The sequence below is a fragment of the Sinohyriopsis cumingii genome, chromosome 6 (genome assembly GCF_028554795.1).
Source record: "Sinohyriopsis cumingii isolate HCF-2022 chromosome 6, ASM2855479v2, whole genome shotgun sequence".
Taxonomy (NCBI): domain Eukaryota; kingdom Metazoa; phylum Mollusca; class Bivalvia; order Unionida; family Unionidae; genus Sinohyriopsis; species Sinohyriopsis cumingii.
In genome coordinates this window covers 10,512,523-10,527,369 of record NC_142966.1, presented here as the reverse complement: position 1 = coordinate 10,527,369, position 14,847 = coordinate 10,512,523, and the positions used below count along the sequence as shown (strand labels likewise).

The window sequence follows — 14,847 nt, the reverse complement described above, 5'->3', positions numbered from 1 at the left end:
AATACTGAGCGTCACAGTATTGGTTCGCGTTTTCAAGCTGACCATTTTTTTTTATATCTTACTTAAAAAATTTAAGATAAACACTCACACTCACATCGGTAGAGTCAGAACAGACGTGTTACAGTATTGAGGGGCATGTTATCTTTTTTTCTTTCTTCAAACTAATAAATTTGGGGTTTGTATGAAGTAAAGAACCGAAAGTACAGTGAACCCCAAGGATGATGACCCAATCTGTCTGTCTATTGATGCGTGTATTTACTTAAGAAGAAATATGACCTCTAAAACACAAATAGATACGGCAAGCATGATTAGAATGAACACAACCATGTTTTCCTTCACGCCCGTGTAATTTAGAGTTTCAATCCTCTTTCAAGACAAACTTGGTCTCCTTTTGTAGGGCTTGAAATAAAAAAATAAAAAAACCTGAAAAATCTTAAGCACTTTGCTATAGATAATTTCATCAACAGACTAAACAACATAAATACCGTTACAACACTAGAAAGCCTTAAATCTTCTATCAAAAAGAAATGCATCAAAAAATTAAAGATTAACGATAACTAACCAATGAAACCGAATTTAACAAAGGCAATGACATGTAAAGAAATGTCTCTCACTTTGGAAAGGTAGGCGAATGTTATCTGTCATGCACCATCAACTTGAAAAAAACTATAAACAGAGAGAAATCTGAATTCAAAATTCAGTTGTTTTCTTTTTTCTTCAAAATTGTTTCGTTTCTTTTTTCTTTTTTGGAACAAATCTAAGCACTAATATAGAGTGGAAAAGGGAAAATGCACATAAAAGCCTTCTCAATGGGGATTTGGGGTCAGAGTTCTCCACCCAATTCTACAGACAAGCCTACACTGGATACCCCCTCAGTCAACTTGTAGAAGCTGCTGCTTACATTGTCGCCCATCATGGCTACGCATTTCCTGATATCAAGAATCATGAGACTAGGAGTGCGGGCAAGATCGTGAGGGCGAAAGAGAGACGTGGTACCTTCTAGCAGAAAAAAACAGCCCTTTTTAGGGCTCCAAAAGATTGTCTTTTATTAAATAGGGAACCATATTTGGCTTGGTATCCCTCCTTGACTAAACTATTCTCGAAACAAACTTGACCCATTATTAAACCTAACAGTGACAAAACTTGTCGCTTAGACCTATTAATTTAAATAAGACCAGTATGGTTATTTTTGTGTATACTAAGTACTAATATTAGATAGATACGTTAGGAAGTAGGAAATTTAACAGACTCGTTATATTTGAACTAATTGCACAGGTGGAAAACACATTATTGGTACTTTTTATTGTCCATTAGCAAAAAAACGGGACTTGATTTAAAGTAAGTACGGGCTGGCGTTTTGGGGAGTACATAACATCCATCGCTGGCTTGCTGAGCACCTTTACACCTCCTTTACCACGCTCGGACATCGTACACGTGGCAGAATGTGGAACGATTTCCACCTACCACACGCCCATGTGTCCTAATGTGACGTTATCGCTACCGACCAATCGTAGCGGGCTTTACATACTGCTTGGGTTGACACCTGAGGCATTTCAAACCAACTAAGAAAAATGAGTGTGTGGTGAGACTATTCCCACTCATGTTTAAAGCCTTTCCGTCAGGTTGTTAAGGACTAGTTAGTCCTACACCTGAGTGGCTAAATTTAAAAGTAGTCTGTGAGTACATAAAACCCTAGGGGATGAGGCTCTCTTTCCTTCCCAAGGAGTAATTAAAAATCACGCGGTGCGTGATTAAACCAGTGATACATGCTCCATTGGAGCGAAAATCACTTTAATTCAAGTAAGCAAGTTCGGGTACCGTCTCTAGCACTCTTGATGACACCAACTGTCTGGGTTATTTTCTTTCTTGCAAGCCCTTATGTTCCACTTCTGTTTGTGATAATAACTTGTGATACTTCACATTTTCTAAAGTGGAAATCTTTACAATCCGTACAAAATACAAAACTTATATGACTTTGGCTTTTGACACTTGCACAGACTCTTCACTTTATAAGTGTCACGAGAAAATTGTATATCCAATTTTTACCATTTTCCAAAACACGCACACACTTGCAGCTTGACCAGAAATATGTACATCTTGTTTTGTGGATAAGTCACAGACAAGTCCAAGCATATATAGGTGATTATGAACATTAGGAATATCCCCTCATTGTTTCAGAAATATCAAAGCTTTTATGTGCATTTTCCCTTTTCCACTCTATATTAGTGCTTAGATTTGTTCCAAAAAAAAGGAACGAAACAATTTTGAAAAAAAAAAACAACAACTGAATTTTGAATTCAGATTTCTCTCTGTTTATAGTTTTTTTCAAGTTGATGGTGCATGACAGATTACATTCGCCTACCTTTCCAAAGTGAGAGACATTTCTTCACATGTCATTGCCTTTGTTAAATTCGGTTTCATTGGTTAGTTATCGTTAATCTTTAATTTTTTGATGCATTTCTTTTTGATAGAAGATTTAAGGCTTTCTAGTGTTGTAACGGTATTTATGTTGTTTAGTCTGTTGATGAAATTATCTATAGCAAAGTGTTTAAGATTTTCAGGTTTTTTTATTTTTTTATTTCAAGCCCTACAAAAGGAGACCAAGTTTGTCTTGAAAGAGGATTGAAACTCTAAATTACACGGGCGTGAAGGAAAACATGGTTGTGTTCATTCTAATCATGCTTGCCGTATCTCTTTGTGTTTTAGAGGTCATATTTCTTCTTAAGTAAATACACGCATCAATAGACAGACAGATTGGGTCATCATCCTTGGGGTTCACTGTACTTTCGGTTCTTTACTTCATACAAACCCCAAATTTATTAGTTTGAAGAAAGAAAAAAAGATAACATGCCCCTCAATACTGTAACACGTCTGTTCTGACTCTACCGATGTGAGTGTGAGTGTTTATCTTAAATTTTTTAAGTAAGATATAAAAAAAAATGGTCAGCTTGAAAACGCGAACCAATACTGTGACGCTCAGTATTTTGATGTGGTAAGAAGAAATGGTACAATACACAAAGAGGGCTTGTAAGTTCACATTCCAGTCTGTCTGCACTGTAATGGTAACAACGCAAGAGCGTAGGGATTATTATGCCACACAGTCCTAGAACAAAACAATGCATCACCCGTTGTAAGCCATTTCATTGGCTATACTTATTTTCTTACCGCGTTCACTTCGAATTGACTTGAGTAGCTATTCACACAGTGACGAGAATGGCCATGCTTTACTGGGTCTATCCTATAGGAGATTTATATAAAATAATATTTAAAAAAAATTGAACTAATGCACGAACAATGGTACCATGGGCGATCCCATGGAAATTGTGTCCGTCTTATTGAAAATACGTCAACATTTAATTTAACCGTGCAGATCGCTAGAACAAACCTCTAATAATACACATTTTGAAAAGTGTTGTGTGACACGGATCGCCATTGTCGCTTGGTGTCTGCTTTCTTCTTCGAAAAGAGATCGTTTCGTCTTGACTATAAAAAGTTAATTTAACTAAGTTTTACGCACTACTTGAACTCATACATTTCACGTTGTAGGTGTAAGCCGTCGTTCTCAGTTTTCTGGAAGTTCGTTTTTGCGTTTCTCAGATGTGATACTATTTGTTTTGGACCGAACGAAATTTCTTTTGGCGTGAATCAGGACTCGTGGTTTTGTGGCATAATGGAGAGCATTGATTAAAGCTCAGTTATGTCGTCTTCGAAATCGCTGACACGGATTTGAGCTAACACTTCAGGTCTTGTGTGAGGCGACGCGGCACGTCATTGCCTTTTACTTTCTCAATGAAATCGTTTCATCTTATTGCAAAATTACATTTGACTAGGTTTCATACGCAGCAGGTCCCTGCATATAGGGAGAGTGTCTTAGCGTCAGAGTATTCATTCCAGTCTCAAACGATCAAGAAGATGGAAGAGTCAGCACAGATCGACCTGCTGGTCAAATATATGCTAAAAGCCATACGAAAGCATAATTCACAGGCGAAAGTGGCAACAAAACTTACTCTTTTGGTCGTTGATTTGATGAGAGTCATACGAAAGTGTGTAAGTGCTGATGAAGTTTGCTATATCTGCAAAGGTAAATGGGTATTTGTCTCCAGAATACCTGCTTCGTCTAAGAAAGAGAGACAAAAGTCAAGATACCTAATATCGTTGTCAGGAGAAAGGACACTGGGATTCAGAGTGCCCTAAGAGACAAGAGAAGAAACAGAAACAAGACGAAAAAGAGAAGAGGGATTCAGAAGAAGAAGAAATTGAAGATGAGGAAGAACTTGTGCCAGTGAAGACATGGAAATGGAAAAATTGACAATGTGAGCCGATGCGTTGGCCCTGATGTGAAATTTCATACTACCTTCTAAAAGAGAATAGACCAGAAAGAAAACGTAAGTATCTCTTGGTCTTGACATTCTATAATAAGGATGACGTGTTTTGTTTTTTACTCACACTTTATGATATTGTGCTCTTTCACCTCTCTCTATCCCTCTGGAACATGTTTTAGTTAGAATTGAAATGAAAGGATGTTTTCCTTCACGCACGCTCTTTAGGCATGCAAGTCGGTAAACAATAGTCAGTCTATTCATCCATCATTTTGTGTCTTGATGTTTCCTAAATCACGCACTGATGCCATAAAATAACGGGTTAAATGGGTTTTGTAGTGTTGGGGGTGGGGGTGGGGTGTAGGTGTTTGGCAGAGTTGGTCATTGCAGGTGAGGGCTTAGGTGCTTTCAAAAAACATTTTCTTCTTCACTCTGTGTTGATGGAATATAATGAGTTATTTTCTTCACTCTCTGTTGATAGTATATAGAAAGGGTTATTTCTTCACTCCGTGTGGATAGTGTATAATGGTTTTCTTCTTCCCTCTGTGTGGTTAGTATATTATGGCTTTTTTCTCTTCCCTCTTTGAGGATAGTGTATATTGGGTTATTTATTTCTTCTTCCCTCTGCGTGGATTGTAGATATGGGGTTTATATTTTTTACATCTCACCTCCGTGTGGATAGTAGGTATGGGATTTGTATTCTTCCTCTTCCATGTGTAGATAGTATATTTGGGGTTTGTATTATCTCCCTTCTGTGTTGATAGTATATTTGGGGTTTTTTTTTTTCCTCTTCCCTGTGTGTGTGTGTGTGTGTTCGCGTACGTTGTGTAGATCGTGTATTTGGTTGTTTTCTTCTTCTTCTTCCTCCCGAGTGTGGATAGTATATTTGGGGTTTGTATGCGTTAGCGACGTCGTGTGGATAGTATATTTGGGGTTTGTACGCGTTCGCGACGTTTGTATGGATAGTATATTTGGGGTTTGTACGCGTTCGCGTCCGTTTGTATGGACAGTATATTTGGGGTTTGTATGCGTTAGCGATGTTGTGTGGATAGTATATTTGGGGTTTGTATGCGTTCGCGTACGTTTGTATGGATAGTATATTTGGGGTTTGTATGCGTTCGCGTACGTTTGCATGGATAGTATATTTGGGGTTTGTATGCGTTCGCTTCCGTTTGTGTGGATAGTATATTTGGGGTTTGTACGCGTTAGCGACGTTGTGTGGATAGTTTATTTGGGGTTTGTATGCGTTCGCGTACGTTTGTATGGATAGTGTATTTTGGGTTTGTATGCGTTTGCGTGGATAGTATATTTGGGGTTTGTATGCGTTTGCGTACGTTTGTGTGGATAGTATATTTGGGGTTTGTATGCGTTTGCGTACGTTTGTGTGGATAGTTTATTTGGGGTTTGTATTATCTCCCTTCTTTGTTGATAGTATATTTGGGGTTTGTTTTTTCCTCTTCCCTGTGTGTGTGTGTGTGAGTATGTCTGCGCGCGTACGTTGTGTGTGTGTGTGTGTGTGTGTGTGTGTTTATTGGTCTCTGTTTGTCCCTATAAAACTCACTCTACCTACCTACCTGCAGTAGCGTGTATTCAGGTCAGCCACTTGCAACACTGTTGCCATTTATCCCCTAGTGTTCAGTACAGTGACGTCACTGACGCTGGAAATTTCGAGACTATAAATATGGACTTGGGGATTTCCACAGGTTGTAGCTATACATATTTACTAGAGTTCATAAACAGGAACGTCACTCAAGCTGAGGCTATAAAAAGATAGTGGGGTTTTCCAAAGGAATAACCCACAAGTTGTATAAATAGATAGTGGTATTTCATAGGAATTTTAGCTGATTATAGCTATAAATAGATACATGGGTGTTTATCCACGATCGTCACACAAGTTGATATTGTAAGTAGTTACTAATTTTATCCATTTTAGTCTAAACCATTGTAACTTAATTTTCGGGGATATGTTTATTTTCCTTTAAATTCTGGGACAATTTCGTCATTTTAGCGTTACTTTTAGTCACATCCATTTTGTCGTTGAGCATTTCCTTGATTATAGCTATTTATAGCATCATTACAATTATGCAAATTTTTGAACACCCCAGCAAGATTTCTGGTCTTGGTAATGCTTTATATATAAATCTCACGCTTGTACTAGTGTATGTATGTCTCTGTCTCTGTTGTGTTTGACCCTCTACCATCATTGTCCCTAGACAGTCCCACCATGTTCAATTCCCCTTGACGCTATACAGACCCACCATGTTCAATTTCCATATGTTAAATTCCCCTTGAGGCTAGAGTTGCCCAAGACTTTTTCCCATGTTAAATTCCCCTTGAGGCTAGAGTGGCCCATGAGTTTTCCCCATGTTCAATTTCCCTTGACGCTAGAGTGGCCCATGAGTTTTCCCCATGTTAAATTTTCCTTGACGCTAGAGTGGCCCAAGGGGTTCTGTAATGCTAATTCCCCTTGACGCTAAAGTGGCCCCATTCACTACTATCATAAATTAATGTTTTTATAGCGGCTACTCGCATTTCTAACTTGACCTATGACATAATTATACCTCTTTGATAACTATTATTGCGCCCCTGTCGGCTGTAAATCACTAAATGAAGATGTCGGTCAACATGCCTCACTATTTCTAACACAATCAATACTCGGTTGAAAAGAATTCACAACTTAATTAAACAAACGAATTAATGGACTTCACTATTTGTCCTAACTACGTTACTTTGCTAATTAGCGATTAATAGACATACATTTCCAGACATAGAAAAAACATTTCTCAGCATACATGATTTAAATTATTGAAAACAGATAATTTACTTCTCACAATTTGTAACAGAAGAAGTGCATGCAATCTTTAGGATCTATAGCCTTGGAGATAAATAAAATAATTGTCACGATGCGCTTTAGAGTAATGTATAAAATTCCTACAATACATGATTTCTGTTACATACAAAACCGCTAAACCCGAACTCATTCATATAATACGTTATTCATATAACACTAATGTTTATTAGACAAAATATGTGCAAACAATTACTTTCTTACCTTCTTAACTCAAGGCAAATTGAAGCATGAATTTAAAATGAATAACTTCAACAAATAATTACAAACTTGAATCAATGAACATACTGTATACAATTGAGACCAACCATATGCTTTACTGAGACACACTCAAACTATGAGCTGAATCTCCCCTTTTCGTGTGTTCAACTTCCCCAAAAACGTCCCATGGACAATCTAACAAAAAATACATATTTCCCGGAGCTAAATTATAGTTTGCCTCCGAAACTTAAACTGTTTAATTTCATGAGGGAGATTTACTATGAACATTGAATTCCGTCAGGTGATACACCAACCCTCTTTTAGCTTAGCCAATCCAGATTAACGTTCTCTAACTGCCAAAATTTTAACACTCCATTGAAGTCAGAAAAATCCTCTCTAGTCTGCATTTATTAATATATATTCTGGAAAATATCTTATAATATAACAAAACGAAGCTATCTAAAAACTTTCCTCAGTATTAATATATTTTTTTAATTAGTTTTGAGAACGAGCCATACTTCATTTTAATCCTATTTTGACTTTATACAACAGATCCTCGCAAAAATTACAAATATTTGTTTAGAAAAGTACTTCCGTGGAAAACACCATTTCCATCTCAATCAAAATTGTGGACACAGATGGTCTGATACCTCAGCTGGGGAAGGTTAACTGTGCTTCGATTGGTCAAATATGCGTGGACTGGTTTTATATTTCGATACTAAACGATAAAATACGTTCATTGTATGGCTTCACTTAGTTACTAACCGGTGTCTTAGTAATGGCAAAACCCGACCACATTACTCTCCAAAATCTCATCAGATTTACATTGTTCTCAAAAATGACCCTGGCAACCAAGAAAAAGTAGAGATTTGCCGTAAAACGAAAAATTCTCATCACGGGATTTGATTGGTGGGTGTCCACTTTGTCTCGAAACATTTATAATTTTCTGACTCCCAAAAGCTGCTCATTTATGGAAGATTCTAGATAGACATAAAGGTCTGACAAAATGAAATGACTCAGATTTGAGGTCTGGGGTCTGCCATTGGCCACAATCCTGCAGATGCCCCGATAAATGAATTTTAAAATTACAAAATCACAAATCAAGTTTTTATTAGACCTTTCTAGCATTTGTAAAAACCTTTAAGTTAATCACTAAATCAAATAGACCAGAATTTTGGTTTTGGAATTCGATTACCAAAACAGACTGTACTGTCTTACAACTTTTTGCTCTAACTTGTCCATTCTAATTGTTAAGTCTTTTTGCTCTAACTTGTCCAATGTAATTGTTATCTTTCTGCATCCTTTTCTATTTCATTCAATCAATTGTCCCTCCTGCTGAGTATTTTGCCATCTGTAGTCATTATCAATTTGAGGAAGTCTTGATCTGCATTTTAGTGCTATTTTGGCAAACGCAATGTTGCATGACGTTAGATTTTGGCAAACGCAATGTTGCATGACGTTAGATTTTGGCAAATGCAATGTTGCATGACGTTATATTTTGGCAAATGCATTGTTGCATGACGTTAGATTTTGGCAAATGCAATGCTGCATGATGTTATATTTTGGCAGATGCAGTGTTGGATGACGTTATATTTTGGCAAACGCAATGTTGCATGACATTATATTTTGGCAAATGCAATGTTGGATGACTTTAGATTTTGGCAAATGCAATGTTGCATGACGTTATATTTTGGCAAAAGCAGTGTTGCATAACGTTAGATTTTGGCAAATGCAATGTTGGATGACTTTAGATTTTGGCAAATGCAATGTTGCATGACGTTAGATTTTGGCAAACGTAATGTTGCATGACGTTATATTTTGGCAAATGCAATGTTGCATGGCGTTATATTTTGGCAAACGCAGTGTTGCATGACATTAGATTTTGGCAAATGGAATGTTGGATGACTTTAGATTTTGGCAAACACAATGTTGCATGACTTTAGATTTTGGCAAACACAATGTTGCATGATGTTATATTTTGGCAAACGCAATGTTGCATGACATTATATTTTGGCAAATGCAATGTTGGATGACTTTAGATTTTGGCAAATGCAATATTGCATGACGTTATATTTTGGCAAAAGCAGTGTTGCATAATGTTAGATTTTGGCAAATGCAATGTTGGATGACTTTAGATTTTGGCAAACGTAATGTTGCATGACATTATATTTTGGCAAACGCAATGTTGCATGACGTTAGATTTTGGCAAATGCAATGTTGGATGACGTTAGATTTTGGCAAACGCAGTGTTGCATGACGTTAGCTATATCCAACAGCTAATTATATTGGCTGATTTAGGAGTATTATCTAATGAATCAAATGTGCATTTTGAGATAACTATTATTTAGGCCAAATGGTTTAGATTATTCCCGAGTGCTTCAACCAATAAAAAAACATCATGTAACATTTTTCTTTGCCAACATAACCTACACATGTTGACTTATCAACCACCAGTAACAACAATGATGGCACTTCATATTTTACCTACCCCCTCCTCATCACCTCAAATTTACATCATACTCAGAAATAACTTATTTAGCATGGAGAAGAAATTTAATTTAAAAAAAATGCCTATAAAATACTATTTATGTCATACACCCTCCACTGAATATGAAATTCAGATTGGAGATAAGTTTGTATTCATTTCAATTCCCTTGTTAAGTCACTCTAAGTTACATGATAAAAGCGAAGGCACAAGCAAGATGTGAATAAATAAATTTTTATTCAGTTTTTAAAAAAATACACCATCCAATATAATAATTCAACTACATTTACGATAAACATCTATATAAATAAATACATTTTAGCATAAATATGCATTTTCAATGCCATTATTGTATACATGAATTTGGGGCTTTCCTTGGAAAAAGTTCCAAGATGGGGAAAATAAAAATCTGGTTCTTCTTTCTCATTGTGTATATTGGTGTGAAAATAAATATCACAATGCTTTTTTTAACCAAAATTAATATGGTAAAATGGAGGCGATAACCCTATTGTAAATTAGCACACCTCCAGCACCTGTTACTTTTAACTGCAATTGCCCTAAGTATATGATGAAAACGTACACAGATGAGATATTACAAGCATCATTAACAACAAAGACTTGCAAACAAACAAGGCAATAATATAACATGCGATGGCAAAATGTTACTGTCAACACTGATAAAACCTGTGAACAAGCAACTTGTATAATGGCAACGAGGTAAATATATTGTTAAAGATATTATATTAATGAATGATGAAAAGCATTAAAATCCATGTTGTTTTTCGTCAGGCAGCACATCTCCAAACTCCACAGTAAGATAATGACTTGATATTATTTTGTGGTTCAAATAATTACAATGAAAACTTGACTTCAAATTTTTTTCTGAATGCTAGAAAATGATACATCAAGATTGAAGGGTCTTGTGAGGGTGGGAATAAATATTAAAGTGACTTCATGATTAATAAAACTGTCAGAATCAAGAATAATTATGTATTTATTCTTATTAATAAAGGATTTTTATTGAATCATATATTTTATATAGGAGTCATAGCACATTTATTATCCATGATTCACAGTTCATACAAACATTTCATCAGTAAATTAAACCAAATTCTAGTGATAAAACATGTAAATTTTTAAGGACTAATTGTGTCTGAACTTGTCCAGAATGCTGATTGATTACAGTGTGAAGAGTCCACTAAATTCTATTTAAGTATTTCATTGTTAGACAAAAACCTGAACATTAACATTTATTGAACTAGGTTTACATAAAATACAAGGTGATGGCTAGAGGGGACAAGGTTCAATCATCTAGATAAGGGGGCTTGAGGGACAGGGTTCAATCATCTAGATAAGGGGGCTTGAGGGACAGGGTTCAATCATCTAGATAAGGGGGCTTGAGGGACAGGGTTCAATCATCTAGATAAGGGGGCTAGAGGGGACAGGGTTCAGTCATCTAGATAAGGGGGCTTGAGGGACAGGGTTCAATCATTAGATATGGGGGCTTAAGGGACATGGTTCAATCATCTAGATAAGGGGGCTTGAGGGACAGGGTTCAATCATCTAGATAAGGGGGCTTGAGGGACAGGGTGCAGCTATCTCATCTAAGATAGTGAAGAGTTAGCATTCTTATTTGCTTTTGAGTTTAGAGAATTTTGTATAGTTTTCGTACAAACATTCAGAGTCATCAGAGTACAATGTCCTATATTTCTAAGAAATTGCTTTCCCTGATTACCACACATTTAAATGAAAAGTCTGAAGCAAAAGTTATTCTAAATTCATTCTAACTGTTAGTATATAATTCTTTTTGTCCTTTCACTCTTAAAAGCACTTTCAACATTCAACGTAGCACATAGCTCATTGTTCATCATGCCTCTGTACACATACATATCATATCATGTTTCAAATTATGCAAAGTAGTAACAGTACCAAATGAAACTAAATAAACAAAACAACACAGCACAATTTGACATCAAATTTCCGACTGATTTAAGAAACAAAAAACAAATACTGATCTTTGTTTTCTTGGTATAAAAATCAATAAATGAATGTTCTAATGATATACATGTATGGAACTTTGAGTACTTTCAAGATTGTGCAAATTCTGATTATATGAGATAACTCAGAGAGAGATAGATAGATAGATAGATAGACAGATAGATAGATAGATAGATAGAGGATAATCAGTAAAGATTAGGCAGGGAAAACAGCAACAAGAAAAGTCCAAACATAAAAATGTAACACCAGCTTAAAAAAAGAACTACAAGTAGATATGTACAAGCTATGCCCTACACATTTAAAACTAGCATAAAGCCATGACACCCTTCCTAACATACAGACCTGACACCCTCCCTAACATACATTTAAAACTGGCATAAAGACCTGACACCCTCCCTAACATACAGATCTGACACCCTCCCTAACATATACATTTAAAACTGGCATAAAGACCTGACACCCTATCTAAAGAATGCATTTAAAACTGGCAAAAAGACCTGACACCCTCTCTAACATACATACTTAAAACTGGCATAAAGACCTGATACTCTTCCTAACATTACAGACCTGACACCCTACCTAATGAATGCATTTAAAACTGGCAAAATGACCAGACACTCTTCCTAACATAATACCTGACATTCCTCCTAACAGATACGTTTAAAACTGGCATAAAGACCTTACATTCTTCCTGACAAAACATACAGACCTAACATTCTTCCAAACATATACATTTAAAACTGGCATAAATACCTGACACCCTTTCTAACATACACATTTGAAACTGCATAAAGACCTGACACCCTTTCTAACATACACATTTGAAACTGCATAAAGACCTGACACCCTTTCTAACATACACATTTGAAACTGCATAAAGACCTGACACCCTTTCTAAAATACACATCTGAAACTGTATAAAGACCTGACACCCTTTCTAACATACTCATTTGAAACTGCATAAAGACCTGACACCCTTCCGAATGTGCAGATCCTTTCACACATAGACATACAGTTATCAATTCAAATCCAATAATCAAAAAATAAATATTGTTCAATTAAAAATAAAAACATGTTTTAACTTTGGTATTGAAATGTATGCATTTTGTCCCACTTGGTGATTCTTTATGTGTTCATTCAGTATTAACATTTTTGATAATGTAATATTACAGGTTCTCATGTCAAGATTGGAAGTGTACATTGGTGCTTCTTAAAAATGTACCATATATGTTCACTTAAAAGTCGAGTCCAACTTCAGACATGCATAATAATGTGCTGGCAGATCTTGGTCTGTGCAGTCTGTTAGGAGTAATCAGTTGAATAAACAACCTAGACCACAATCTGCCAGTACATACAAGCACTGATACGTTTCCTTATAACAATATAATGTATGAAGCATAACAGTTCTTTCGCTGACAGTGCATTCTCACTTATTAGTCTAGTCCAACTGCAAACAACATAGACCCAGATCTGCTGATGCATTATGCGATGGCATTTCAAGGTCTATGTTTATTCTACTGATTACTCCTTAAAGAACCTGCACAGACCCAGATCTGCTGATGCATTATGTACTGGCATTTCAGGGTCTATGTTTATTCTACTGATTACTCCTTAAAGAACCTGTACAGACCCAGATCTGCTGCTGCATTGTGCACTGGCATTTCAAGGTCTATGTTTATTCTACTGATTACTCCTTAAAGAACCTGCACAGACCCTGATCTGCTGATGCATTATGCGATGGCAGCTCTGGCTTTGTACAGTTTATGGTTGGACTCAACTTATAAGTGAGTGTACACTGTAAATAACTTTATAAACCTTACATAAGTACAATATGTTAAACATCCTTATCTTAAATATACAATGGCCTCATGTTTTACAAGTAACACTTGGTGTAGTCGAAAGATGAAAATAAGTATGTATACAAATGGATTTTTGTTGATTATTTTACATGAGATGATATATATTCACTTGTTGATATTGCACTTTTGTAGAAACATGGGCAATGACTGTAAAAAAGTCAATGGCATACTTGCTGGCCATTTTGTGACCAGTAGTATCCTGAACATTTGCATCTTATCCCTGGATCATGGAAATATCTGGGGAGAAAAATAAATAATGTAAGCATATTTACATTAGTGACACCTCTAATCAAAATTACAAAATAAGATATTTAGTTTTGTTTTCCAAATCTTTATTGTTATGCTCAAAAAACTCCATCTGTTCTAAATTTTTCTATTTTTCTTGCTTTGCCCTACAATTTCTAGTCATTGTTCACGTTAGGTGTGCAAGAATTTTATATTGTTATTTTGTCTTGAGAAAAGTTACTTGTCAACCCATCTTACATCTGCCCCCCCCCCATTTGTGTAATTCTTCAAATCCATATTTGTAAAGTTTGTGACAATTTTCAGTGTCACTGCATTTTAATCCTGCAAATATGCAGTATTACAAAAACATAGTGAACCACTGCCGTGTTAAAATAGTACCTTCCAAGTTCCAACCCCATCCATTGTCTTTATTTATGGAATTTCCTTTAACAGGCCATGTTAGGAAATACAAACAAGGTTGTCCTCTATATAAAGAAATCCCTGTCCATGGGCAGAAAAAATATTATACAGCTGCTATCTTAATGTATTAGAAGATCCACAAAATTTTATGCATTATAAACAATGGAATTAGAAAAATATACCTGGACAATGGATTTATAAAGATATATCTGGACAATGGATTTATAAAGATATATCTGGACAATGAATTTATAAAGATATATCTGGACAATGGATTTATAAAGATATACCTGGACAATGGATTTATAAAGACAGACCTGGACAATGGATTTATAAAGTATATCTGGACAATGGATTTATAAAGATATATCTGGACAATGGTGTGCCTAAAGTGGAAGCTCAATTAAGAATAAAGTGTTAAAGAGAGAGAGAGAGAGAGAGAGAGAGAGAGAGAGAGAGAGAGAGAGAGAGAAATCATGAAGTTTAAATAAT

The 14,847-nt window shown here is 35.8% G+C and overlaps 1 protein-coding gene across 1 annotated transcript in view; it reads right to left on the bottom strand.

Moving 5' to 3' along the window:
- Positions 1–9,511: 9,511 nt before the first annotated feature.
- LOC149796361 (cyclin-G1-like) overlaps positions 9,512–14,847 on the bottom strand; it is a 43,298-nt gene continuing 37,962 nt past the window's right edge. Inside the window, exon 8 of the mRNA XM_089961030.1 lies at positions 9,512–13,947. The gene's annotated coding sequence lies outside the window, so the exon portion shown is untranslated. The remainder of the gene's footprint in view (positions 13,948–14,847) is intronic.